Genomic DNA, 27,548 nt, shown 5'->3' on the forward strand with positions numbered 1-27,548 from the left:
TACTCCGTGATCGAAGGTTGATACCTCGGAAGTAAACAAACAATGTCGGTGTGTTATAACTGACACCCCTAGGGAAAGCGCTTCCTGTGGATGGGAAAATTTACGACTCTAACATGAATTGGTCGAGCGAAAGTGCTGCTGGAAGATTTATATTCCCGTGACGAAACGTCCGAGAACTTGAGGTATTGTTCGGCTTCCGGTGAATACCTTACGAGGGGAAAGTTGTCGTACGAAACTATTAGGATTTCGGTTATTTATGGCCGTGAGAAACACCGGGATTCCAATTCTGCATGAATAGAATCACATTGAAACTTCAACATGAAATAGGTGTTCAAGTATTTGAAGTTAATGGATATACTTTCTGAACATATTATTTCTAGCCAAGATTTATCATGTAGATAATATACTCATGGAGTTATAAATTATATAAAACAATTTATTGGCCAGTATTGTGATATATATATATATATATATATATATATATATATATATATATATATATATATATATATATATATATATATATATATATATATATATATATATATAACTTATGGAAGAATGAAAATTTCAATCTTTGAATTAGAACCCTATATTTAGTATAAAGTAAAGACAATAACATTTCTCTTACAAATATGCTATTTGTAGAATCGACAAATGACCAAATCCACGAATATTGAATATGAACAAGGCTGCTGTGAAAAAATAGACGAATCTCGTTCTGTGGTCGATGTTTAAGCTTGGCTTTGCAACGAACCCCAATATTCATCTTTTATATTCGTGGATTGAGTCTTCTTCCTATTCCATATATGAAGTCTCCGTAAGGGCAGATGTTATCGACGGTTCCCGTTTGATTCTCAAGACCCTTCTCTGAAAATAATTGAGCCTAACAATGCATTTGAAGTTCAGCTCAGCACCACCGTTTGAGCTCAAGTGGAAACTGACCAGTTGATCTGATTAGTTACAACGGGATAACTCATCAGTTTCGTCGTAGAAGGGCTATACGCCAACATTTCTGACAATGAGGTACTTCAGATCATCCAGAGAAAACTTTTTGAAGAAAGAATTTGGAGGCCAGAATGGAATCACTTCTGGGAAATCCACGAAATTACTGGAATGCTATTTTCACCATTGCTAACTTCTGCTGTAGGACGAATTATTTAGGCCAGTGGATGAACCACCATAAAAACATATGCACAGAGTGGTATGAAATTGAAAAACACATACAAAACACATTTTATTCGAAGTGTGGACGACATTTTCATAGGATGGATCCATGGATATACAGAACCAGACTAAAAAACACGGGAAAAACTGTGAACACGTGGCTTTTGGCCTCGTCAGAGCGGTGGAGCCAAAATGAGCATTGGCTCCTGTTGATGACTTGTGTGCGGTTCTCCACAAACAAGTGTTGCCCATCTTCACACTTGCCTGACATCACGTTAACGTATCCAATAGCCAGACATGTCCGCGACTCTGCTCCAATTTTTTGAGTATCATGTCAGCGATATTTACTCTTTTTGATTGGAATTTTGGTATTTCAAAGGTAATATTTTTGTGTTCTATGGTTTTATACATTTTTTGGTCGGTGGAATTGAATTATTTTGATTGGGACAGTTGACCATTATCCAAAGAATGACGTTTTGACAATGAGGTTTGGTGATAGTGCTGTTGGTGATAGTGCTGGCAATCCCAGAGGTGAGAAATGTACCCAAGTACCATGAGCCGATAGCCACAAATCGTATGGAATAACTCAGTAAAGATACAGGAAGACGTGAAGACCAAAATAAACGAGCCAATATGCTTGGAAAGTGAAATTGAAATAGGAATACCAAAAGAGAAAAGGCATAGAAAAGGGAATGAGGCTCATATGTACTGAAATTAATAAAAATATGGGATACACCTCTGATGTGAAATGTCCCGTAGACGTTGAGTGGAAGTTTGACCTTAGGTGATGACCGATCGTGATGAAACTTGATATGTATGAGTAATTTTTCATAGAGAATTTTTAGGCTTTCAATGTTTTTGTAACTCGCCACTAGATGGCGCTGTAGAACAATTTTTGAAAGCACTGTTCTTTAACGCTGCGCACGCCTAAGTTCGTTGATTCTGATTCTGTCAAAATATTGCGACATAGCAACATAGTACTAGTATATCTATAATCTTGGAAATTATATTCACAAATGCGGATATGCATACTCAATAAAATACCCGTTTTCCACAAAGATTTGCTATATACTTTTGAGGAAAATCGGCGAAAATGCTAAGTAAAATTATAATCATAATATGCTTTTATCTGCATTGTCTTTGCATCGTCTGCATTGATGATTTTTTTTGTGGAATGGAAGGAATGTCATCCACAGGACACTTCATGAAGTGACTGGATATGAATCAAATAATATTTGGATTTTTGACAGGTACAGGTTGTTATTGTGTACTAGAATTTTCGATCAAATCCAGTGGGTTGGTTGATAGCTGATAAGGAAGTTATGCAGATTCTCTGAGATAGTAATTTTGGAGACTGATATACCTTATATATAAAATACAAAATAACAATATACGATCAATAAAATAACTTCTGTTGGATTTCTACCAGGATATTCATTTGTTACGGTTGGTTTCGGTTTGCTGAACCATTTCCAAGTGAGCTCACGCATTTTGACAGTCTTCACCGATTCATGGAATCACAATGCAAGTACGTTCGTTAGAAAAGCTCTAAAGAATGAAGGATTTGAATGAAAGTTGTAACAAACCTATAACAGTTCACGTGTTCAATTTTAAAATTGTTTTGCTATCAGTGCGGATCCGTTAATTAATAATGAACGTGAGCCCCGGAGGACTATCCGTAACAAAGTTCGGTTTTGACATCGACCACTGAACAAGATTCATTGTTTTCCTTTCTCTTCAGTTTCACTATGAGGCAACTATTTGAAACCAGAGTCTAAATGCAAAGCATTTGTGAATCAATACCAAATAATATTGTTTCTACTTACCATGGATCTCATCAGTGATGTTGAGCTGAAACACGAAACCATTATTGAACTCATATCCTTATTAGACAAGCCTGAGTAAAACAATGCTTGTCTTTGCAAAAGGATTCATGATTATTAATAAAAATAGGAGACTTCCGCAGGCGTTTAGTTGTAAAACCAAGTTCTCCGCATTAACCTTCAAATTAGGAATCGCTTTCTGTTTTTCTCTGCAGTTTTTTTGTAAAGCAATCAGATGGAACCAAGGCCAAAATAAAGCATTCATATACAATTAAACCTAATTAATAATCCTGTGGAGGAAAGTGACTATAATAAACTTTCAATGTGTCTACCTTTGCCAACTGTGAAGACTGAATTGAGGTTTATATATAGTTGCACGAACAATATTTGTACAGCCTCCTGGAGAATTTGCGGTATTAAATGAAATGAAATAGGGAGCCATGAATTATCATATATTGCGTTGGCAATGTCGTCGTTCCAGTATTTTGCTGATAACGTCAAAATATACAAATTAAAGCAATTTATTATGGTAAAGCGTTCAGTACACATGAAACTGCTTCTACCGAAATATGCATTCGGAGCGTCTAGAATCTGGTTATTCCATGAATTTTATTAAGTTCGGCAAGATATACATTCACAGTGGAAACGACTCTACCCTCTCGGTGTTATTTCATATTTTCCATTTCGCCTACTTATCTGAAATTGAAGTTGGAAAGTTATTCGATTCAGTGAATTAGTAGCGATTTGAAGATCAAAGTTTTTGAGCACCCTCGAAAATTAAGTTTTTCTCTTTACTCAGTTCTTGCGAACGAGAAGTGATTGTTGTGGTTTGTTTTGCTGATTGTGTTAACCCGAAAATTCTTCTCTGAAGTTCATGTGGAGTTTCGTGAACTGTGTCCAAGAAAATAGGGGCACCTATTGGGTTTCTAGAAAAGCTGGAACATAGAGCAACGATTGAATGAGAAAGTATCAAACTTAGAGGTCTAGTATGATGCTTTCGAAAATGTAAACCTTTCGTCTGTTAGAGAATAGTGAAAGCAAATACCTTTTGAATGCATTTTTTTGAAATTATGAAAAACAAATTATATTGTAGTATGAATTGAAAGGAGATATTTTCATGAAGAGATTGACTTTTGAGAAAGAAGTTTTGGCTTTCTACTCCTCCATTCTAACTTTTGTCCATCCTCTATATCAATTAGATATTATTTTGCTGAACTTGACACTTAATAATGGTAGCAGAATCACACTGGATCAAGTTTTTGTTGATAACATCGTTTTTGTTGTCTGCTTCCTACAAATGATTTATTGTTCAAGCTACATCGAGTGCATTAAGAGACTAGTTCTCTCTCTCTCTCTCTCTCTCTCTCTAGGTTTTTGGACGTTGCTTCCTTTCGGCGCATTTGTCCATCCTCTTCCTATCAGAATTGATAAGAGCTTCGTCGGAGGGGCAAAGCAGACTTGCTCTCAGCAATGCTGCCACTCATTTTTTATCTAAACTTTTCATTATAAAAAAAACACTTGATATTTTTTGTAGACTTTAAGACTTTTTACACATAATTAACACAGTTATTTGGTGAAATCCTGTCTCCACGTGGACATCCGGTCACCTCGGCCTCCAACCGGCATGAATGGGGACAGAAGTTATGTTAATCCACTATAACATTCCCACGTGGACATCCGGTCCACCATGGCCTCCAACCGGCGTGAATGGAAGTGCTGTTTCTCTCTAACACTCTTAGACTGTTCACAAAAATGTTTAATTTGATGGTAGCACGTTCTATGACGGCAGACATTCAGGACACGAACTGAGTTTCATCTCCAACAATGGCGTCCACGTACCTTCTTTGTTGACGGTCGCTGTCGGCACGTCCGTCCACATCAGAAACGAAACCCCCGAGTGAATAGTTCATTTTCATTCGAAATCACAATTCAAGATTCTCAATGTGTATCACATACGTCATTCACGCACAAACTTTCTTCCTACAAGCGTATCACATGAGTCATTCTGTATAAAGGATAATCATGTGACTTTTGGAAACAAGGATCAACAGGCAACCTTCTATCTTACGTCACCCATAGTTGGATTAATGCAATCAAGAAACATGGAGAGTTAAGAGCTGTCGAGCTTGATATTTCTAAGGCCTTTGACCTTGTGTCGCATGGGGATTTGCCTGCCAAATTTCGATGCTATAGCTTGTCGTGTCATTTTTGTGTATGACACCCCAGCTTTTTGAAAGAACATTCCCTGCAAGTGGCCGTCGATATATATCTCTCGAATGCTTTTACCATCAACGCTGGTGTTTCCCAGGGTTCCGTATTGCCTTCAACCCTCTTTTCATTGTATATCAATAACCTATTGGAAAAAACAAGAACCCACTATATTGCTTTGCTGACGAGAGCACACTTCTTGCCTCGTCATTACATTTGGATTCTAGGACATCTGCTACGGAGGCACATCTTCACCGGCACCAGGAGGTTGCCTATCTCTATGAGGATCTAGAGGTAATTTCGAATCGGGGTGAAAGTAATCAGGTTCAATTCAATGTCACCAAAACCCAGGCGTCGGTTTTCCCCAAAAAAACTGTTTCCGAACCAGAGAGGACAGACAATTGTGCATTCTGCTTCGATGAGTTTGTTGGGGGTTGAAATGGACACCAGCACAATCATGCTCCTAGAATTGTTAAGGCTGCTCCTTAAAAACTTGGAACACTGTTCCGAATCAAACAACTGTACACACCTCAGCAACTTTTGATGCTTTATAAAGCTCAGATCAGACCTTTTTTGGAGTATTGTTCTCATCATAGAGCTCCGCCCCTAAGCATAACCTGAAGCTGCTGGATTTCATCCCGAAAAAGCCATCCGTCAGATTGGACATGGACATCATTCGCAACCTTGATAGTCTGGTACATCGAAGGAAGGTTGAAGATGTGTCACTCTCTTATAGATACTTCCACGGAAGGTGTTCTAGTGATTTGGCACATATTATTCCACCAAGAGAGGTACATATCAGAAATACGCGACGGACTGTGACTGCTCATCTTTTCGAAATTCAACTCAGTACACCTCGAATTTCACTTTAAAAAGTCTTCCATTCGTGGAATGAACTTCCTGAGAACATTTTTCCAAATGAATTTGATCTCCAGCGATTCAAGTCCAATGTGAATCGCAACTTTCGCACAGCTAGCGATTTTCCTCTAGTGTTTGTGTTTTGTCCTTGAAAAAAATTGTACAATATGAAGTGAATAACAGTGTTTATGGCATTCTGTTTTTTCAAATCGAAAAAGCTACAAGAGACTCTTCATTTCTTCGGATGATTCACTAATATTCAATCGAGTGAATTATACGATTTGAAACGAACATAATTCCCTATATCTTGAGGAAGAAAGTACGGATATATATTTCTCACAGAAAATATCCCACCTCAATTGAAGTTCTATTCTTCTCATGAGAACTTTCTAGAATCCAATGGAACAAAATTGAACACCAAGTTGTTTGGGTGTGGAAAGGTAGCCGGTATGGTTGGCAGATCGGTAAAGAGACCTTTGCTCTGTGTCGTGTGTGACAATGCCTTAGTAAACACTTCTCATTCAAGTTTTTTTTGAACTGGCCTAAACTGACCAAACTACTCGAAAATTCATGATGATGTATTCGGGTATGTGGTTATCAAGGGTAGTTGAGTCCGATAAGTGATTGTGGTTGTGTGGTATTGAATCAAAAATATTTTGATTTTGAGCTCTGGTTTCAACTGGTTGTCTTGCAGTGAAATAGGCTGTGAGCAGCTGAGAACGAATAAGACGTCGATGTCAAAGATTGGTTTTGTTACGGACCACCTTCGGTATTTTTGAATTGATTCTTCTATAGACAAAGTAGGTTGCCTCACGGTAAGAGAATGTTATTGCCTTTATTCACTTAGGATTGTACTTCAAGAATGGTTGAGTGCAGCGGTTCAACCTAGCATCACCGATGAGTCCTATGGCGAACAGAAACAAAGCTGCCTGGTTGGTCACGAATACTTCATTTTTTTTACCTGTGTTGTCATCTGGTTACCTGCAGTGAGTGGGGTCGATATCGAAGGTCGGCTGTGCATTACCTCAGAGAGATCCGCACACCTTCCATATTGGTGAAATCAGTTTTTGGTAGATCTCATAGATGGCATCTCCGTAGGGGAAGATGTCATCTTCATAAGCCAAATTAGAATATGGAGTTTTGAAAAAGAAGTTCATAATACACTTGAATGTTAAGGTGTGTTTTCGGTTGAGATACAATAAATTATGGGATTCAGAACCTCAAATCTTGTTGGAAATGGTTCAATTTTCAAAAGCAAAGCATTGAAGGATAGGTAATCAAAATCCTTTGAAAGAAGGTATCGCTCAGCAACAAAAATATTTCTCATAGTTCTTAACCGCCACTCGATTGCTATCTACGATTCATTTGAATAAATTGTCGTGGCGATGTTTTCAGTATATCCTTTGAATTGCCCTTTCAGAACTTCTCTCGAGGCGCGGGTAAAAGAAAGCAATTTTCTTGCCAATTAGGATCCATATTGCGTAACAATATGCCCTTGCAAACGAGCTATCTCTTTTCTTCTGAAGTTTTATCGTGATTAGGATGGTGCTCTGGAAAAAGAGTCTTGCAATTAATGAAGCATTTCGATTTGAATGCAGGTCTACTATCTTGAATAAACAATATACATAAAGGGATGCCATAAAGACTACACCTATCCAATTTTCTGATACTATTCAAGGTTATGTTAATAAAATGAGTTTTTTTCTTTTATTGAATGGGCTTCAAGAATCACGAAATGATGTTTCCTAATGTTCCGTTTTGTTCTAATTCATATTGTGAGGCCATTTGCTCATTAAAACACTCAAGTACTGTATAGTTTGGAAAGCCCCGTTGAAACTAGATGAACTTTGCATCAAGTTTGACAACTTTTATTTTTCAAAATTTGGTTTTAACATCAAAGAGACTCTTAAAATATTATTATATTACAAAAAAAGAAATTCGGTGACGAATTTAGTTAAAATAAATGATTTAGTACACGTGTGCTTAAATTTTGATAAGTAGAAAAAGCAGGAGTGCGGAAAAATAGTGAAAATATAAAATACTTATTATGGGTTTGAAACTTGGTGTGTGGGTATGAAATTACAAAAGAAAATGTTTTTTTATCCTTTGATATTTTTGGATATTTTGAAGAATAATGTCATTTTTCGATGTTTCTTTTTTTAGATGTCAATTTTGACAGGTTAAGGAAATCACGTGACCTATTTTGTAGACGCCATTTGACATCATTTCTCAAGCAAAATCTACTGCCAAAATCAAATTTCACATAAAACGATAAATAAAAAAGTTTCCCATTTGATGCGGACTTTCTCGGTGACACTGTATATATAAGATCTTTCTTTGAATAAATTCAAAATAGTAGTCAAAAATATCTTATTAAACAAGCTCAACACTCTATAAGTGAGTATTTGGGATACACAGATTTTAACTGATTTTATATCTTATGTATGTATGCATATTTTTATATTTTATCAAACCACTTGTTTTTATTGCTTTCAGATGTTCTTATGTATGATCTGTGATCTGTTCATAATAAAAGTTTGTATTATCGAAAATTCGCGTTCCTGACACCTGACTTGTTCTGTATTATGTAAGAAATAGTTATAGGAACCGATTACAAATAATTAACCACCATTACTATTATATTGAGTCACATCAATAACTATATTAATTATATTGACTACAGTTTGTGAAAAATGTTTCAAATATTAATGTATTTTATAAATATTTTTTTTAACAACTGATTTTGTACTATACTGACTTGTTCTATATTATGCTAGAGATAATCTTAGTAACTAATAAACTATTATTATTATTATATATGACGTAAGGAAAGGTCACTCAATAATAAAATTCCTCATTGATCATTTTGGGTATGTACATATATTATAGCTACCATAATGATATAATGATGTACATACACAAAATCAATTTTAACATTTCCAAGCTAAGTTTTACGTGATAAAACAATATTACGTACTAGCTGGTTATATTTTCATAATACTGTCAAAAATACATGTCTAACGTGCACTAAACACTGATTGTCCGACGCAAGAGGAGGAGCCTGCCTTTCGCGAACGTATGCGTGATAGAAAGGAGTGCCGTTACGCGTTAGGTAACGGAGCGGTTTTTACTCTCATAAAAAGTAATCATTTCAAAAACTGGGCCATCTTTCATCCATTTCCTGTAACGTTCAATGAAAGGTAGTAACAATGAACTGATATCAGAAACGAATAAACAACTTAGGGGTGAATGGAATATTATAGCATGGAGTATACCATCTAATTTTTCGTTTTATACATTTTTTTATCTACTGAAGTTTATAATTTCCTTGCCGTATCAAATATTTCCCGTTCATGAATTTACATTCACCTTTGAGAAACTCTTAACGGAAATTAGGTCATTTACATTTCCGGTTTCCTCCTGTGGATATTTTTGTCGGAAAACATATCACATTGCTCACAGAAACGTCTGAAATTTCTGAAATTGCGTAGCTGATAATATATATTCAGAGTAATTTCAAACCAGCGGAGGAAGGAAAACTGAACAAGTGAATCGAATTCAGGAGGCTGGAGAGCTTCAGTGACGACTTCAGATGATTAATTTCTGAAATTAGGGTATGCAATTGATGGGGTGGAAAGTTTGAAATATAAATGTCGGTTTGTTTCAGTGTATCATTTCATTGAACAATCGAAAATAATTTCAATCAAATCAGGATTTCTTCAATACTTGCTGGAGTTACCATACAATTTGAATATCCTAAATTCATTGTCTATACCTGCTCGAAATGGGTGAAAATTTCCACCAAGAAACCGGAACTTTCGTGAAATCCAATAAGAGTGATTAACGATTATAGGGTATTGGTCTCCAAGGATTGCTTTTATAACTTTCCATTGAAGTTTAAACTCAGTCTAAACCACAGATAGCTGCTGGGGTATATCATTTATTTCGAAGTTAATCGAATATTCAGGTTTGGTAACGAAACTATTTAATTGATCGTTAATCAATTCAGTGCCATGATTTGGTCTGAATTTTCAATAACTTCAATTCTATTCCATGAAATAGGTATTATAGAATGACCTATCAAACTTATATTGTATGAAATCGCAAATCATTGGGATAAATCAGAGTGTTGTGCGGAAAATAAATGATTTTATTTCTTCCCACCTAACAATATGTAAGAAAAGAAAACTTCCAGAAATGAAAAAAAAATCCTCTAGTATCCGAATAAACTCTTTCAGGGAATGAACAGATCGATCACATGGTTTATTTTAATATTCTATCAAATGAAAATTGGTCTGAAATGATTACTTACCTTTGAGTACATCGAACATTTTTGAATGAAACTGAAATCGATATTATTTATGGAAAATATTACACAGCCCGATAAATTAAGTCAACTTTTGAATTTCCCAGAAACTTTGTTCATCAGAATATTTGGTTCATTGCCAGAATATAAAATTGTATTGTCAACCGCAAAAATAATAATGTGTGCAGAAGTACAGAAGTTTCGGTATTTAAAAGTCATTCAAATGAATAAAATAGGACTCAAAGCTGGACTTTGCTGCAATCTATTGTTTCAAAGTTACTGTCTGTTTAAAAAAAAATCTGTTTTTCCGTTAATCAGCTGTCGCCCCCATACGAACGTCAACTCTCAAAAGTTGAGAAACTTGTGCGAGCTAAGGACTAACGAGGTGTTACCTTTTAACGTGTGATTCCTAACACGGTCAAAGGTTGTTTATACTTGCCTATTGGTTCTCAACAGAAACTTCACAGTTTATGTAAAATAACTCTTCGAAGTTCAATGGAAATGAATATTCATTAATATTATTGACTTTTCCCAAGAGCTTTATTGATTAATGAGGTTGAAGTTTCAATTATGTCGTCAAAGTTCGTTCGGGTTGAAAGACAAAATTCAAAAAGGAATTCGATTTTTACTTTGATAATACGAGTTCACAGCCAATTTACGACTGTAATGCCAAAGGCAGTTCTTTGTTAGTTTTTGTTCCCTAAATGCGATGATAGTAAATATCTCCTAACACGTAGGATTTTTGATTTATTTTATTCACAAAAATTTAATGAATACGACATTTCAAATTTTCTTTTTCCCTAAATGGTGGAAATTGTTTAAAATCTGGCAACACAGCATCTAAAACAAGTTTAAAAGCCGTTTTGCTCCATAATGGTAACAAAAGACTCTCTATTCCTCTGTCACATACAGTTGCAATCAAGGAAACACACGAAAGTATGACACTTATTCTAAATGCAATAAGTTATAATACGTATAATACGAATGAGTGGCAAATATGTGGTGACCTAAAAGTCATAGGACTATTACTTGGTCTTCAGGGCGGATTTACGAAGTTTTGCTGTTTTCTTCGCCTTTGGAGCAGTAGGGCAACACAAATACATTCCAGGTCAAGGTAACATGAAGAATATACCCCAATATATATATATATATATATATATATATATATATATATATATATATATATATTACAATGTAGGTTTTCACGGATGGTAGAATATGATGTGTTGTTTTTCCGGGTGTTCATCCGTTGTGTACTATTCGATAGTCGACGTTTCGCCATCATCTCAGATGGCATTATCAAGACGAGTTACTGCTTCGCTTCGAGAGGTGTAACTGATGTCAGGTTCTTCTTGTGGTGTTTTTATATGGTTTCGCTTGCGTAAGTTGTATGGATTTGTTACCTGTTTTTCTACCTGAGGGTTGTTGATGGCTTTTGGTAGTTCTCCTACCTGTTTTTCTACCTGAGGGTTGTTAATGGCTTCTGGCGGTTCTCCTACCTGCGATGGTTCATTATCAATTTGTGGTTGTCTTTGGTGGTTGTTTTTAATTATTGTTTTCCAAATCCTTGGGATGTTTAGTGAGTCATCCCTTTTGTTGATGAGGCCTTGCTTTTCGATTTCGATAGCTTCCCTGATTTGTCGTATTCTTGGGTTTTGCACCTGTGCTATCTGTTTTGTGGACTCAAACAGGTCACAAGATTAATTTTGAGTCCAAACATATATTGGTTTATATATATATATATATATATATATATATATATATATATATATATATATATATATATATATATATATATAGGGTAGTCAGCAACGACTACCCTATATATATATATATATATATATATATATATATATATATATATAGGGTAGTCGTTGCTGACTAGTTAGGAATGGAACTAACAAATAGTGGGGATTAGCAGCAAATGAACGAGTACTCTTTGAAGTTTGTCCAAGCTTTCGGAAATTTAATAAATTGTATTAATAAATATTGGATAATATTATCCAATATTAGACATCCTTTTCCCATTTTTATAAATGTATTGTATCAATGCTCATCAATGCTCGTATGAAACCCCCTCAAAAATTTGTAAGTCTAACCATTCATTTATATATTAATATTTCTTATACCCACAATTTGTAGTAACCCTGATGATGAAAACAATTTATCAGATTTCCGAAAGCTTGGACAAACTTCAAAGAGTACTCTTTCATTTGCTGCTAAGCCTCACTATTTTATCGAGTGGGTATGATATAAAAATCAAAAATGAAACAATTAGTGGACACAACACTCCAAAAGTGGGACAAACCGCGGACACTTGCTGCTGGCAATTGGTTTATATATATATATATATATATATATATATATATATATATATATATATATAATAATTATATAGAATTTGTAATGATCGTAAATATCAATTGTTTAAAATACGAATTCTGTGTTCTGATTGGTTGATCGTGAGGAAAATTCCTCAAGAGATGAAATTAATCCATCTTTAATGTTACGGAATGCAAGTTAATCTGGCACTTCATGTCCTATTTCTTCATTATTGATCTTTCAGATGATATTCGTTATCGTATTCAGAACGTTCAACAATTTGTTTGATTTCATATCAAAATCGTCTTATTAAGATAATGTTCATACCAAAAACAACTCTTAGAAATTTAATTCCATCAACTATTTGTCCCATCATCCTTTTTAATCAACTTTTGAAGTAGAGTACTAAGACCGAGCTTCCTTTTATTTTTGATTTTTTTTTGGGAGATGTCGCCACTTCATCACGAATCGTCTGGTCGTAAACCCTTTTAATATCATTTATACGCTATCAACTCCTTTCTGACGTTGAGCTCTTCAAAGTATAAGTGCATCAACTAAGTTGGCGTGAAGGTCAAACATTCCCTTCTCCTTCCAAGAGATAAAAAGTGAAAGTTGTCAGAACTTTTGCGACGAACTTCACGTACAGAAGTACTTAGCTGGATGTGAGAATGAGATGTAAATGTATCAAGTAGACGAAAGTGAGCAAAAAATATGGAAAACAGTCCACAAAATACAAAAATGAATATATGATTCAGCAATGAGAGTTCACGTGGAAAAATGGATGATGCTTTTATGTTTCGTGCTGGAGTATAAAGTATTCATTCATATCTCGGAACGTTTGAAAGATAGATAACTTTTTCAGAGTTTTATTTTTGTGTAACGTCACTGAATATGATGGATTGACAATGTAAAAGTCTGAAAGTTTTTTGAGGATATTTTTGCCTTCTATAGAATCTATACTAATCTATACTAATATTATAAATGTGTTATTCTGGTCATAATATAATCTGTGCCTGTGCGAATATAGCGATTCACATTGGATTTGAATCGCTGGAGATTAAATCCATTTGAAAAAACGTTACCGGGACGTTTACTTTATATAAACGCATCTTCAAATGAAATAGGTCATGAACAGTGAAGATGGAGGTGTACTGAGTTGAACCTCTAAACCACGGGGCTCCAAACTACGGCCCGAGGGCCAAATCCGGCCCGCCAGTGTCATCAATCCGGCCCGCGACAGCCAATGATTTACTGTCATCAATCTGGCCCGCGACAGCCAATGATTACCTAATTGTTATTACTATTGCTGTGATAAGTTGAAGAAGAATACACAGAATGATAATTACTCCGTTTTATTTACTTGCAAGGTAAAACTTAACGAGAGAAATGATGACAAAGAAAACTTAACTTAAGTACCTAAGTATTATTATCTAAGTATTATCTAACAAATAATTGAAATTAATCACAATAAAACAAAAACACTAATGAGATTTATGTAATTGTGATTTTCCATCGACAATACTTTGTAGGTGTGGATCAATTTTACTTGTACCAATTACCAAAAGAGATTTAAGATGCTCATCGGTTAATTGAGATCTGTAAACATTCTTTGTGCACTTCATCTTGGAAAACGTTTTCTCACACAAGTAAGTAGTACCAAAAAAAGAAAACAACCCACGATCATATTTATGCAAATCATCGAATTGTTCCAGTGGAAGACTCTTATAAAATTCCAACAAAGATGAATTTTGATATTTGTTTTTAAGCATATCACTGCATTTGGACTTCCGGAGCCAGGGTTTCAATGTCAGAATCAAAAGGATTTTGAAAAAGCTCAATTCCATTCGCAATGACATCAAAATCTGAAAAACGGGTATCAAAATTTATCTTCAAAGCACTCAAAGTTTCGATTGCAAAGTTGACGGGAAATTCAGTCTCTGTAGTGTGGCTGAATATTTCAAATTTTTCAAAATGTGTGAAACATTTATTACGTAATTTCGATTGAAATAGTATTATTTTCTGCCTGAAGGTGTTGATATTGATGTATAAATCAGGGAGAAGCTGATTTTCTCCTTGCAATCTCAAATTCAGTTCGTTCATATGATTTGTGAAATCGACATAGAAGGCTAACTTCCACATCCATTCTATATTTTCTAAATGGGCAAAAGGGCGCTACTTATCATTAAAAAAAATTTCGATCTCTGCTCGAAGTTCAAAAAAGGGCTCAAGGACTTTTTCGCAACTAAGCCAGCGTACGGCAGTATGATATGATAAATCATTTTCTCCATTTTGTTGAATAAAGTCGCGAAATTGTCGGTGATTCAGCCCAGTGGATCTGATGAAGTTAACAACTGAAATGACTGGTTTTAGAACTTCAGACATATCCAAACATTTTCCGCACAAGGACTGTTGATGAATGATACAATGTAAGACTAATGGTTTTGAACCACCATCTTTTTCTACAGCCTTTGACACAAGTGCAACCACTCCTATATTTTTACCATACATATTTTTGCCTCCATCAGTTGTTATATATTTCAAATTTCTCCATCGAAGGTTTTTTTTATTAATGGCATTTTCAACTCCCTCAAAAATATCTGCTCCAGTTGTCGTGCAGTGAATACTATCAATATCAAGAAGTTCTTCATACACTTCATAGCTTTTATCTACTCCGCGAATGAAAATCAACACCTGAGCAGTATCTGACACATCCGCTTGACTCATCCAATGCTAGAGAAAACCACTTATGATGTCCATTTTTGTCAGAAAGTTGAGATGATATATTTTCTGCGATGTCTTGCACCCTCCGAGCCACGGTGTTTGCTGACAAACTGACACTTTTAAATAAATTTACCTTTTCGGGGCATATTTCTTCGGCTACTGCAATCAAGCATTTATTTATCATTTCTCCATCGGTGAATGGTATGCCACGTTTTCCGATTTCAAGAGCCACACGAAAGCTGGCGCGAGTTGCAGACTCTTGTTCAGTATTCGCTTTGGTAAACAAATATTGCTGCGATTTGAGTCCGCGTTTCAAAGCTTCAAATTTTTCCTTCCGCAAACTCCGTGTAAATTTGAAGATGTTTCGATTCATAGTGTCGTTTAATGTTATAGTCTTTGAGAACAACAATTACAAATTAAACATAGCGCCTTATTACTGGACTCAATCACAAATTACTGAAAGTTCCATTTTTCTTGGAACGTTCTGCATTCACTGTTGATTTTTCGCTTCTTTTGCATACTAACAAAGCAAACAATAAATCAAATCAAAATACTTTTATTGACGGGTGTTACTTTATTTCACAATAGACAGTTTCGGTTCCTTCGTCTTTTCTACGCAGACTAACTCGCAGTTGCGCCGCTAGCCTTTTTATATGCAATTATTACTGCCATCTCGAGGTGATCGGAATACACTAGCTAGAACCAAAACTTTTTCGAACCAACGCGGTAATTCCAAATATTCAATTACACCTAGCGGGTAGCTGAAAAAGATAGTACATAGTACCACTACTTGCCACTAGATGTCGCTAAGTGTCACAATACACAATAATAATTGAAATGCAAAAAAAAGCGTAAGTTTGCTATCCTAGTCTAGGGTTAAGGGCAGAAATTGGCCCTTGGAACAAACTGAAAAAATCATTATGGCCCGAAGGCTTCAAAGTTTGGAGAGCCCTGCTCTAAACTATGAGCAGCCACAGTCCGTCGCGTATTTCTTGTAAATAACGCTCTTGGTAGAATCAAATGTGCCAAGTTACTTGAACACTTCCGTTGAATGTATCTATAGAAGAGAAACAAGTCCCCAACCTTTCTTTGATGTACCAGACTATCAAAGTTGCAATTGATGTTTGCGTCTCCAATCAGGAGGATGCTTTTTTTCTAGATGGAATCTAGCAGCTTTAGGTCTGATCTGAGCTTTATAAAGCATCGCTAGTTGCTAAGGTGTGTACAGTTTTCTGGTTCGAAACAGTGTTCCAAGCTTTTGAGTAGCGACCTTCGCAAATCCAGCGACATGATTTTGCCAACACATATTGGTGTCCATTTTAACCCCCAACAATCACTGAAGGAGAAAGCGGAATTGTCTGTTCTGGCATTATTATATCCGGTTAAGAAACATTATGTTTTTGGAGACATAATAATCTTTTCGTAATGATTCTCAGGAGACTCAATTTGGATAACAGTTGCTGTTACTGAACTGAAAATTATTGAAAATCCCCAGATATGAATGATCGGCAGAGGAGTCTACATCGTTTGAAGTTCATCCGGGATCAATGACACCGAAAAAAATTTGATCAAATTTCCCTATGACTCACAACGTGGAATCTATAAAATACCAAAGTTTCCCCAGAATAGAAACGAGAAGAATGATGTTTTTGAACAGTGAAATTTCTAGTATCGCAGTCAAATTACTTTTCATAAATAAAAAATTGTAATCACTAAAAATTTCCTGAGATAAGTTTCTGAATGAAATTGTGTTCCACAGTTGTCTGATCCAGGGTACAGTGGAAAATATTTGTTGAATTTATTCAGGAACTGAACTGGATTTCGCTCTTTATTTTCAAAAATATTCTATGAGTATATGTATTTCCTCAACATTTATTATTATTACTTACTTGTGATGCACTGTTTGGAACCTTTGGTGTAATAATGAAAATAACTGGAGTTTTATTCCAACACCAAACACGACACGTGTTTCGATCACCAAGTGATGATCTTCAAGAGGAAGAATAAACTTTCTCATTAGACTTTCTCTATATGTTTTTATGGTACACCAATAGTGGAACCAGTAGGTATAAACTCCATATTTTGAAAAAACCTTCCCAAGGGAAATCAAATGTGAAAAAAATATATAGAGTGTTCTATTTTTTATTCACTTCGTATCAGCAAGAAACTTTGGTCAATTACATAATAAAACATGCTTGAAACATCTTCAGAATGGATCAGAATTTCCAAATGAAATAAAAATGTGTAATGGAACCGTTTGCACAGGCAGAAAAGTTAATTCCTATTCTCCGGTTGTGCAGATTTTGCCTCTCTCGTGTATTCGTAACTTTCATGTGTGGCGATCGTTCACAAATTTGACAAGATATTTGGCACTGGGATTTTTGCCCTATCGATTGTTTCGATTTTCACAAGCGACAACTTGTTCGAAACTGTATTGAACCGTTAATTGGCATATGGGATACTTTTTCCTGTTTGGGGATTTGGCTTCGTCTCAGATGATGGTTGCATATAAGCGTCAGAGTTATATGTGGGGAGGCTTGCGAATTTATGAAGCAAAAAAACTGATTTCTTTGTTTAGAAAATGAAGTATTCAGGAATTCTCTATGCATTTTTTGATAAAATCAATTATTGAAATTTCGAAAAGTTTCGTCTTGATTGATGATACAAATGGTTTCTGAAGTGTTAAATCCTTATGAGAGGGTGAACCCGTTCGGTACCTAACGCGTTACAGCGCCAGTCTGTCTGGCTTCCTTTTCTCTTACGCATACGTCAGCGGAATGCAGGCTTCTCCTCTCTCGTCGGACAGACGCTCAGTGTTTAGTGTGCGATAGACATATACTGTTGATAGTATTATGAAAGTCTAACCAGCAAGCACGTAATATTGTTTCATTTTATAAAACGTGGATTAAACATTTATTTTTATCATTTAATCCTACATAAGTAACAATTGGCTTATGGTAGCTATAATATACGGACATACACAAAATAAACGATGAAAAAAATTATCATTGAATAACCTTTCCTTACATTATCATATTGAAATACATATAGTTCAAGTAATATACTAATTTTTGCAAGGTAAACAATATTAATATCAAATAGTTCAACTCAGATTAGTTTAAGTTATCACTTCTATCGGTCGTTCAGAGACGTACACGCTTTTTTTTTTATTTTACTACCTCAACTATACACCCAAAGCTTTTTAAAGAAAAATATCAGTTCTCTGTAAATACTTTTTGGGAGAAAAGAAAGAAAAGTTTCAGACATAACAAATGAGTGAATATCATTGAAATTCATACATGATAATAAGTATATATTTCAATTATCTCCTTATCTTATCTTTCACGATATGAACTGATGACTAGGAGATATTCAAAAAAATTCATTAGATTACCAGATTGTAATGGTATCTTGGTTCAATCTGTGCTGCAGCCATGCCAATCCTCCCATACACACACACACACACACACACTGTGCTGCAGCCATATGGAGAAACACTTCAAAACCAGTCTGTGGATGATCACTCGAATGATTTCCTGCTGCAATGCAGGTAGATTTTCACCATTCGAATAATGGATGTAATTCAATACCCGTCATAGTATTAGTCACATTAGTAGTTAACACTCTACATGATATTTAATTTTTTCCTTTTGAGACTTTATTCATGGAAGTAGTTGTTTCAAGGAAGGCATTTACCGGTGCTAGGCGCACGTTGAAAGTGAGATCTTGGTGATTCTTTGTTCGCACAAATTTCAACTTCTGAAGGTTGTCGATCGTAAGAAGACAACATCATCACCGGAATAACACATTCTATATCTTTCAACATTTACCGAATTCTAGGTTACATAATGGTTCGGGAAAGATGAATGTTTCGAATTCCATTCGAATTTATCACTCTCCTGGCGTATATACACGGCCGGATTCGGAAATCTGGAACTCATTGATTATTTTTTAGATGAAAGACAATTTCCATTCAAGTGATTTCGTCAAATAATTATTGAAATCTCGAGCTCGAAAGAAGTATATTCTTATTGAAACTCTAAAAAAATGTAAAAGAAAAGAAACGTTAAAGTTGCTGACTCGTCAAAATTTTCTTTTTTTATCTTTATTGTGGAGGATCATTCCTGTGGAGACTTCGGAGCCCTGCCTGATCTTCCTTAAATCGGGTTTTACGTATTCATATTGTAATGGATCTGAAGCCGGCCCTGACCGATGTCCCAATCAGCAAACGCATGTCTCATCGCGAAACAGCGCGAAAGGTGTGGATGGGTCCCGAAATCCGCAGAGAGATCCGGAACGTTCGTTGACGATATAAAAAGGTCGCTCTCTGTCCCGAGGAGTAGTCTGTACTTAGAAAGTGAATCGTGCGTTTAAAGAAAGGAATCTAATTGTGAAGATAAATTAAGCGTTAGTTACTAAGTGTGGTATATAAATTAGTTGTGATAGTGAAATATTGTTAAAAATAAATTTGATTAAGACAGTTTATTCTTCAATTCGTTACAATTGGTGATCGGAAGTGGATTTTCAAAATATATTTGTGAGCGCTTGGTGGACAATTTTTGTATCACAGTGAAATTGACTATAAAACTTTCGCACTTTCGTGCAGATAGACTGGTGATTCATTGTGTTTCGCGAAGCGGACAGTACCGGACGACGGAAATATAAACTGATAGACCTTTCTCGCGAAAAATAGACTTGTGAAAATAAACAAGTGTTTGGGACTCCATTAAATAAGTGGGCATATTCAGTTTTGAGTAAAATAGACAGTAAGAGATATTTTCAAGGAAAGTGCGCCTAGTGGACTTGAAAGTCGCCGAATTGAAGCAAGAATTGGAGGAAAGAGAACTAGATTCTTCCGGAAAGAAATCGGTACTCCAGAAGAGACTATGGGATAACTTGATTGAGTCAGGAGAAGATCCCGAAACATATTTATTCGAAGTTTCTGGGGGTGATTTGAGTTCAATAATGAGCAAACTCGATGGACTTCAATAAAATTCAGTAAGTCTGGAGGAGAAGCTTCTGGAAATTCGAAGTGCCTGGAGGAGAAGCTTCTGGAAAATTCGAAGAGTTTGGAAGATACATTTCTAGAGAATTCGAATGGCTTGGAGAAAGAACTTGAAAACTAGAAAATGCAGAAGGCTTGAAGAGAGAGCTTTGTAGTGTGGCAAGCCTAATCGAAGAAAGGATAGGAACCATGGAGACAGAGATAGACAAAATTAGAGAGGAAATCAAAGGGGAGATCAAAGATGAAATCGGAGCAGAAAGGAAGAAAATGGAAAAAAAGTTGGGCAATGAAATCAAAGGCGAATTCGAGGCAGAAATCAGCAAGATGAAGAAAACAATTAGCAAGTTGCAAAACCAAATTGTTAATTCTGCCCACCTCACAGAAACGGTTACTGAAAACTCAATTCCGGAACTGAAAGATGTCAAACTCAGTTCTGAACCAGGAAAGCTCTCCATGAAGCCGCCCCAGTTCGACAGAAAAACTCCTTGGGCAAATTACCGCCGACAATTTGAAGCTGCGGCCAGAGCGAATGGATGGAATGCAGGAGAAAAGGCGATAGCATCAACATTGGTGTTGCGTGGAGAAGCAACGAATATCCTGCAAACCCTCACGGCATAGGAACAGGAAGACTATGAATAACTTGTAAAGCATCTTGAACTGCGGTATGGACAGGCCCACCTTGAGCACGTTTACCATTCACAGCTGAAGAACCGCTGCCAGAAATCAGGAGAATCCCTAGAGGAGTTTGAAGCCGACATAGCTCGATTGGTCCGTCTGGCGTATCCTGCTACACCCGAAAATGTAATGGATGGACTTCGCGACCAAGAAACGAGGCAAGCCTTGACGCTAGCTCATCCCAAACATCTCGTGGATGCACTGGCAAGCGCTCTAGAGTTTGAGTCTGCAAAACAATCCTGCAAGAGCCAGAGCAAAGTTCGAGCTATCGAGGAAGATGGACAACTGCCTGCAGATATTGAGGCCACCTTCAGAAAAGTAATGAAAGAAGTTTTGCCTGAGAGGAAAAATATAAGATGCTGGAACTGTGGGAAAATTGGACATGTGCGTAGCAAATGTCCAGCTTTCGAAGAATCGACACCAAATCAGGAAAACTAGAGGAGGTCGATGAGAAGGGGCAATCGTCGACCTGTACCCAGCAAGCCCCCGTCAAAAACTCATATGTTATCGTTCTCCAACGACAAGACAAAGGTGTTTTCGTAGACGGCCTCATCAACAACGAGCCTTGCACCATGCTGCTAGATACAGGTGCGACGAGAACCATTCTTGGGCCAACCTTTGACATAACACTGGCAAGAATTGAACCTTCAAGCTGGAAGTTACGCACTCCAACAGGGGAGCCAGTCAATGTACTTGGAGAACTACCAATTGAATTGGTGTTGGGCAGCACAAAATTGAAACATCGTGTATTGGTGGCGGACATCGAGGACGATGCGATCATTGGAATGGACATAATGAATTCCAGAGGGTTCGAGCTGAATTTTCAAGACGGCGTCTTACGTGTCGGCGGAGAAGAGCTGGTGCTTCATGGAAGAAGCAAAGAGATGATTAGAGTCTTGCTGGCCGAAGACGTCTGCGTACCTGAGAGGGCTGAAACCATACTAGAGGCTCGCTTGGACGGTGGTGCGAGCAGCGGGAATGTGGTAATGTTTGATCCCTAGATACATGACGAGAAAATTGGACAAGGAATCGCACTGGGGAAGACCCTCTTGCGTGTTGATGAAGTTGTGCCGGTCAGGATCATGAATGTCAACTACTTTTCCGTGACCTTGAAGAAGGGAACAATGCTGGGGCACTGTTCGTCCATTTCCTCTGTCATACGGAGTGTACGCAGTTCAGTTAGCCAAGCAAACAACTTGCCTAAAGAGTTAGAGAAGTTAATTGACATTTCCTTCAAAGACATACCATCAACTCACCGATCTAAATTGAGGGTGGTATTCAACAAGGAATTTGGTCAGCATCAAACATTACGAGAACAGAATCCAGAAGTCGGAGGAGTGCTACAGTTGAAGAAGGGTCAGAGAAACATCTTCTACTTGGTGACCAAAAAGCATTCTCGAGACAAACCGTCCTATGAAGATGTCTGGAGAAGTCTTACTAGACTGAAGGAGACGATGCTCGACCAGAATCTCGTGGAGATGGCAATCCCGAAATTAGCCTCTGGGCTCGACAGGATGGACTGTAGGATTGTGAGAAGCATGTTGGAAATGATCTTCAGATCCAGCGGCATCCAGATTTTAGTGTGTGGTAACCATCTTCCACGAGCGAGCATAAAGACTGCGGAGTGTGACTTCCATCGAACTTCACAGTGCAAATATGGAGAGTTCTGCAGGTATCGACACACGCCAAAGATGACATTTCGGGGCGAAACGTCTTCAAGAAGGGGGCAATGTAATCTGAAGCCGGCCCTGACCGATGTCCCAGTCAGCAAACGCATGTCTAATCGCGAAACAGCACGAAAGGTGTGGATGGGTCCCGAAATCCGTAGAGAGATCCAGAACGTTCGTTGACGTTATAAAAATGTCGCTCTCCATCCTGAGGAATAGTCTGTACTTAGAAAGTGAATCGTGCGTTAGAAGGAAGGAATCTAATTGTGAAGATGAATTAAGCGTTAGTTACTAAGTGTGGTATATAAATTATTTGTGATAGTGAAATATTGTTAAAAATAAATTTGATTAAGACAGTTAATTCTTTAATTCGTTACAATATTTAAATTCCCCATTGTAATTTCGACAGAGGTATCGCAAATTTTTGAAAGTGCAATAACGTCTATGATTTCAGCTGTATGAGATTTCACTTTAAAGTCTGCATTTTCTTATTACAGACAATTGAATATATAATGATTGTTAAACTTGTTCGAGGTCTCAAACTTATAGAATGAAATACGGTTCAGAGCACAAAATGTTTCTTGAACTTTCATCTTAGTTAATTACCTAACTTCATGAACTAAACAGCAGAATGAAGTAAACAAAGGATACCCAGACAATATACTCCTTGTAGCTATTAGAATAGAGGTCAAAAAAGTTGAATATATCATTTTACAGTGAGGGCGAGGTGATTTAAAGTTTTTGTGTCTCAATTTTATCTCCTTGAATTCATCCAGTGTACCTTTATCATGTCTATGGTAATAGTTGTGATGAAACTTTGGTGTAAAAGGTTTGCGAGTTATTAGAAAAAACTATTGCAATCACTAACTTTGATGTGTAGGTTGTCAAAAAATTAATTCACAGAGCAGAAACAGATCTACATTGTGAAGAAAGTACAATTTTTGAGGCATTTTGTTGATGAATGGTACTTGAATACAATGGATGTGACACTCTAAAGGACTTTGAATCATGTTTTTGAACGATAGTAGCGATATTCATACACGTTCTTTAAAAATCATTATAAATGAAGAACTATGCGTGGAATAACCGCCAGAGAACGGAGATACCACTTTCTGGCGATTAGCCAAGTTGAGATTATTGAAAAACTGTTCCATTGGTTGAAGCAATATCGTAAAAAACTGGTCCAATGATAATCGACCTATCAATGCTGAAATGTATTTGTGGATCACAAGCATTTTTCGTATAAGGTTCTCATTACTCCAGTAATGATGATTTCTCCTGTTATATATTCCTCGATTGCTGAAGACAGTCCACTTGCTAAAAATGTTTTCTTTGACTTATTGGCAAGAACTTTTTCATTTGATCTGAATTTTCTCTATAATATCAGAAAATATCTTCGACCTGGAGTCGTTATTTCTGGAAACTTAACGTTATATATGTCGTCGAGGAGCACGATCAGCATTTTTTGACACATTATATATGCTTTTGAATGAGTAAAAACCAAATTGTGATTTTATTTTGCAGAATAACACTACAAATATATTGAAGATAACGTATGATCATTGTAATCTCTGAAAAAACGCTACATTTTGAAATATTGGAAAATTTAAAAATTCGAATGAAACCACATGGTATTTATTTCATCAGCTCGGATTTCCATTATCTAATATAATGTAAATTGATTTGATAACCCAAGTTATGTCACAACGTTTCGATTGTTAGTATCCACAATCGTCTTCGGGTGATAACTGGACTTATTTCTCCGATATCTAACTATTTATAAGTCATTCGAGTGCTTTCACCTATCCCCTCTTTCCGCTTCATTGGTTTTGGCGGGAGATGACCGTTTGGAGGGAGTTGGTCGTTGTCCAACAACGCATTTAGTCAAGTTAGCGTAGATATACGTAACATATGGAAACCTCTAATCAAGCGAAAAACGACCAACTCCCGACAAACGGTCACCTCCCGCCAAAACCAATGAAGCGGAAAGAGGGAAGAGGGGATAGGTGAAAGCACTCGAATGACCTATAAATAGTCAGATCTCGAAGGAATAAGTCCAGTTTTCACCCGAAGATGATTGTGGATACTAACAATCGAAACGTTGTGACATAACTTGGGTTATCAAATCAATTTATATTATATTAGACAATGGAGGTCCGAGCTGATGAAATACACCACGAAACATTGTCAACCACCTTCAAACAAACACATGGTATTCAATCACAATAATACTTGTCTCAAAAATTATTTTATGGGAAAACATATTGTTACAAGTTGTCCAACCAGTTGCAAAATGTTGTATATAATGAAGAATAGTAGTATGACAAAATATTTTCGTATTCAGGACGGAGCCAATTATTTTTTGATAGAAATGGTTTTCATCTCAGATTCAGAATACCAGAGTAGATTTCAACTTCCTATTATAAAATGCTGAAGTCTGATTTATAAGGGAGCTAATATTAATTTGGATTTATTGCTAGTTATGAAGTTTCTGAACTCCAATATAGCAGCAATATATGTATTCAGCCCAAAATTTCACTTTTTCAGTCCTCTCATAAAAATTACTGGTTATATTAAAATACCCATTACTCAGATGTACTGAGAATTGAGACTTCATCAGTAACTGGGCACATATTATTATGCAAACTTCAGTCAGTTAATGATTCTGATGGAGTTTATCGGTTCATCTGCAGATCAAATGGGGAAATGGCTATTTGAGAGCTCAGAGCAATATAAACTTTCCATCTGATGCATGTGGTTGGGCCGGAAGAGAACGAACATGTCTTAGTGAAGCGAAATTCTGACTTGAGGGATTTACGAAGAAGTTGATATAATCTGTCTTGTAAACGAGTAAAGTTAATATACAGGTTAACTGAGTTGGGATTTATTGGTACTTCCAAATATTTTAGTGCAGTTCTCATAACGGAGAAAAGGTTTGTATTTGACGAAATAGTGGTGGTTTTGAATGGAATTTTCGATCTGTTATACATTACAAGAAAAGTACCATCCACTGTATCTGTCTGTCTGAAAGTAATTAACTCAAAAACTTCAGAAATTTTTTTATGCGGTTCTCACCAATGGTAAGAGTGATTCAAGAGTATGATTTGTGTAATTGGTTTCATGGCGAACTCTGAATAATCTTGTTTGATTGATGACCTTTTTCTTTTGTAGAAACTCATATCACGTATTGTAATTTTTTCGAATGTCTATTGAAAATTTGTGAATGCATATGTTTATCTTTCAAAGATAGATTACTAGACCCATTTCAATGTTTGAAATGATAGTCACATAATATGGAAAGCTTATTAGATGAATATGATACCTACATTCAGTTCAATTCATTAACTCAGGAGTTATTGCAGAACTGAAACTGTCACTTGAGAAAATTAATTCAAACGGCTTAATGAACCGATTAAGAAAGGTTGGAATTGAATTGCGTTGGTTTCGTTTACGAGGTATTTGAAGGTTGAAGTTGCATTTTTGTTTCGTTTTGTTCAGGTGAAAATAGAAGTCTGTTTCATGGGTGAAGGAAATATAGGGATACTACAATATATAACTTCAATAATCGTCTCACAATGATCGGATATATTCCAAAAATGTTTTTGAATGTTCTAGATTATTTCCAAACAATCCATAATATTTAATAATTCGGAATGTTTGTGAACACTCCAGAATGTGTTGATCTATCTTCGAACTTTCTAGGGGGCTAATATTGTAGTCCATATATTACTCTTCAAGTAAAACTAGGAAAATTCATCAAAGACAAACTAATGTGGAAGTATAACAGAACAAGATAGGAATATATGATTCGTACCTAGTGAATATGAATCGCCACCCCTAAGTATATAAGCGTTCCAATCGTTTGTGTTTTGCTGGCTTCAATATTGACGTTGATGAAATATTTGAGTATATGGAATGCCAGGTGAGACTAACTAATATTTCCATCATCTATTGAGAAGCACAAGTTAGTAAATTTTACTATATCGGTATCTTTTGTCGAGTTTTAGAGCCGTCGTATGCAATTTCATGCTGATGTTTCATACGCATGACTAGCTTCTTCAGAAATGTTTCCATCTCCAATGATCCTCATGCCCGGCAAAAATACTGATTAGGAATGAAGTACATAGATTCAATTGATGTTAAAGAATATTTCAGCTGAAAAGTCCCGTAGTATTACTTATTTTAATGTAGGGGTACCGACCCACGACATTCGTATATTTTCTTGGTAGTTAGATGTAGAATTGACGGCAATCATTCCAATTTTTTTCAAGCGTAATCTTCATTTTTCCATCCTCTCTAGTAAGAAGTGAGAAATAGCTGATTTTTTAAGGACAAAACACAAGTCCTACAGGAAAAACCTTGGGGCATTTATCTTCTTGGAGAAAACTAATGCCTGGGTTTGTGTGGCATTAAATTGAACCTGGTTACTTTCACTCCATTCTAAATCACTTCTAGATCCTCATTAAGATATGTAACCTCCTGCTGCCGGTGGAGATGTATCTCCGTAGCGGATGTCCTGGAATCCAAATGGAATGACGAGACAAGTATGCTGTCGTCAGCAGAGCAATATATTGGATTGGATGTGAAATTTTCACTGCATAGAATCTAAATGGACAATAGATTTCGTATTTTTTCCTTATATCTTACTATGTATCTATAGACAAACTGAACTAACCTTGGACCAATCTGTCTGTTGCCCATTGCAACTTTCTAGTCCAGAAAGGTTTTTACCAAGAAGCCTTCAATGCTTCTATGCTATCTATCGAAAAACTCGTGTCATAAGAAACCAGGTCTAC

The 27,548-nt window shown here is 36.2% G+C and overlaps 1 protein-coding gene across 5 annotated transcripts in view; it reads right to left on the reverse strand.

The window, feature by feature from the left end:
- LOC111503077 (trissin receptor) overlaps window positions 1-27,548 on the reverse strand; it is a 307,365-nt gene that overhangs the window by 185,805 nt on the left and 94,012 nt on the right. Inside the window, exon 3 of one of the 5 annotated variants that reach the window (XM_074184427.1) lies at window positions 2,994-3,018. The exons of the other annotated variants lie outside the window; for them this stretch is intronic. The gene's annotated coding sequence lies outside the window, so the exon portion shown is untranslated. The remainder of the gene's footprint in view (window positions 1-2,993; window positions 3,019-27,548) is intronic. 5 annotated transcript variants of the gene reach the window in all.

This window comes from Leptinotarsa decemlineata, unplaced genomic scaffold (genome assembly GCF_025532065.1).
Source record: "Leptinotarsa decemlineata unplaced genomic scaffold, Ldec_3_MD MMD2_tig00026354_RagTag_RagTag, whole genome shotgun sequence".
Taxonomy (NCBI): Eukaryota; Metazoa; Arthropoda; class Insecta; order Coleoptera; family Chrysomelidae; genus Leptinotarsa; species Leptinotarsa decemlineata.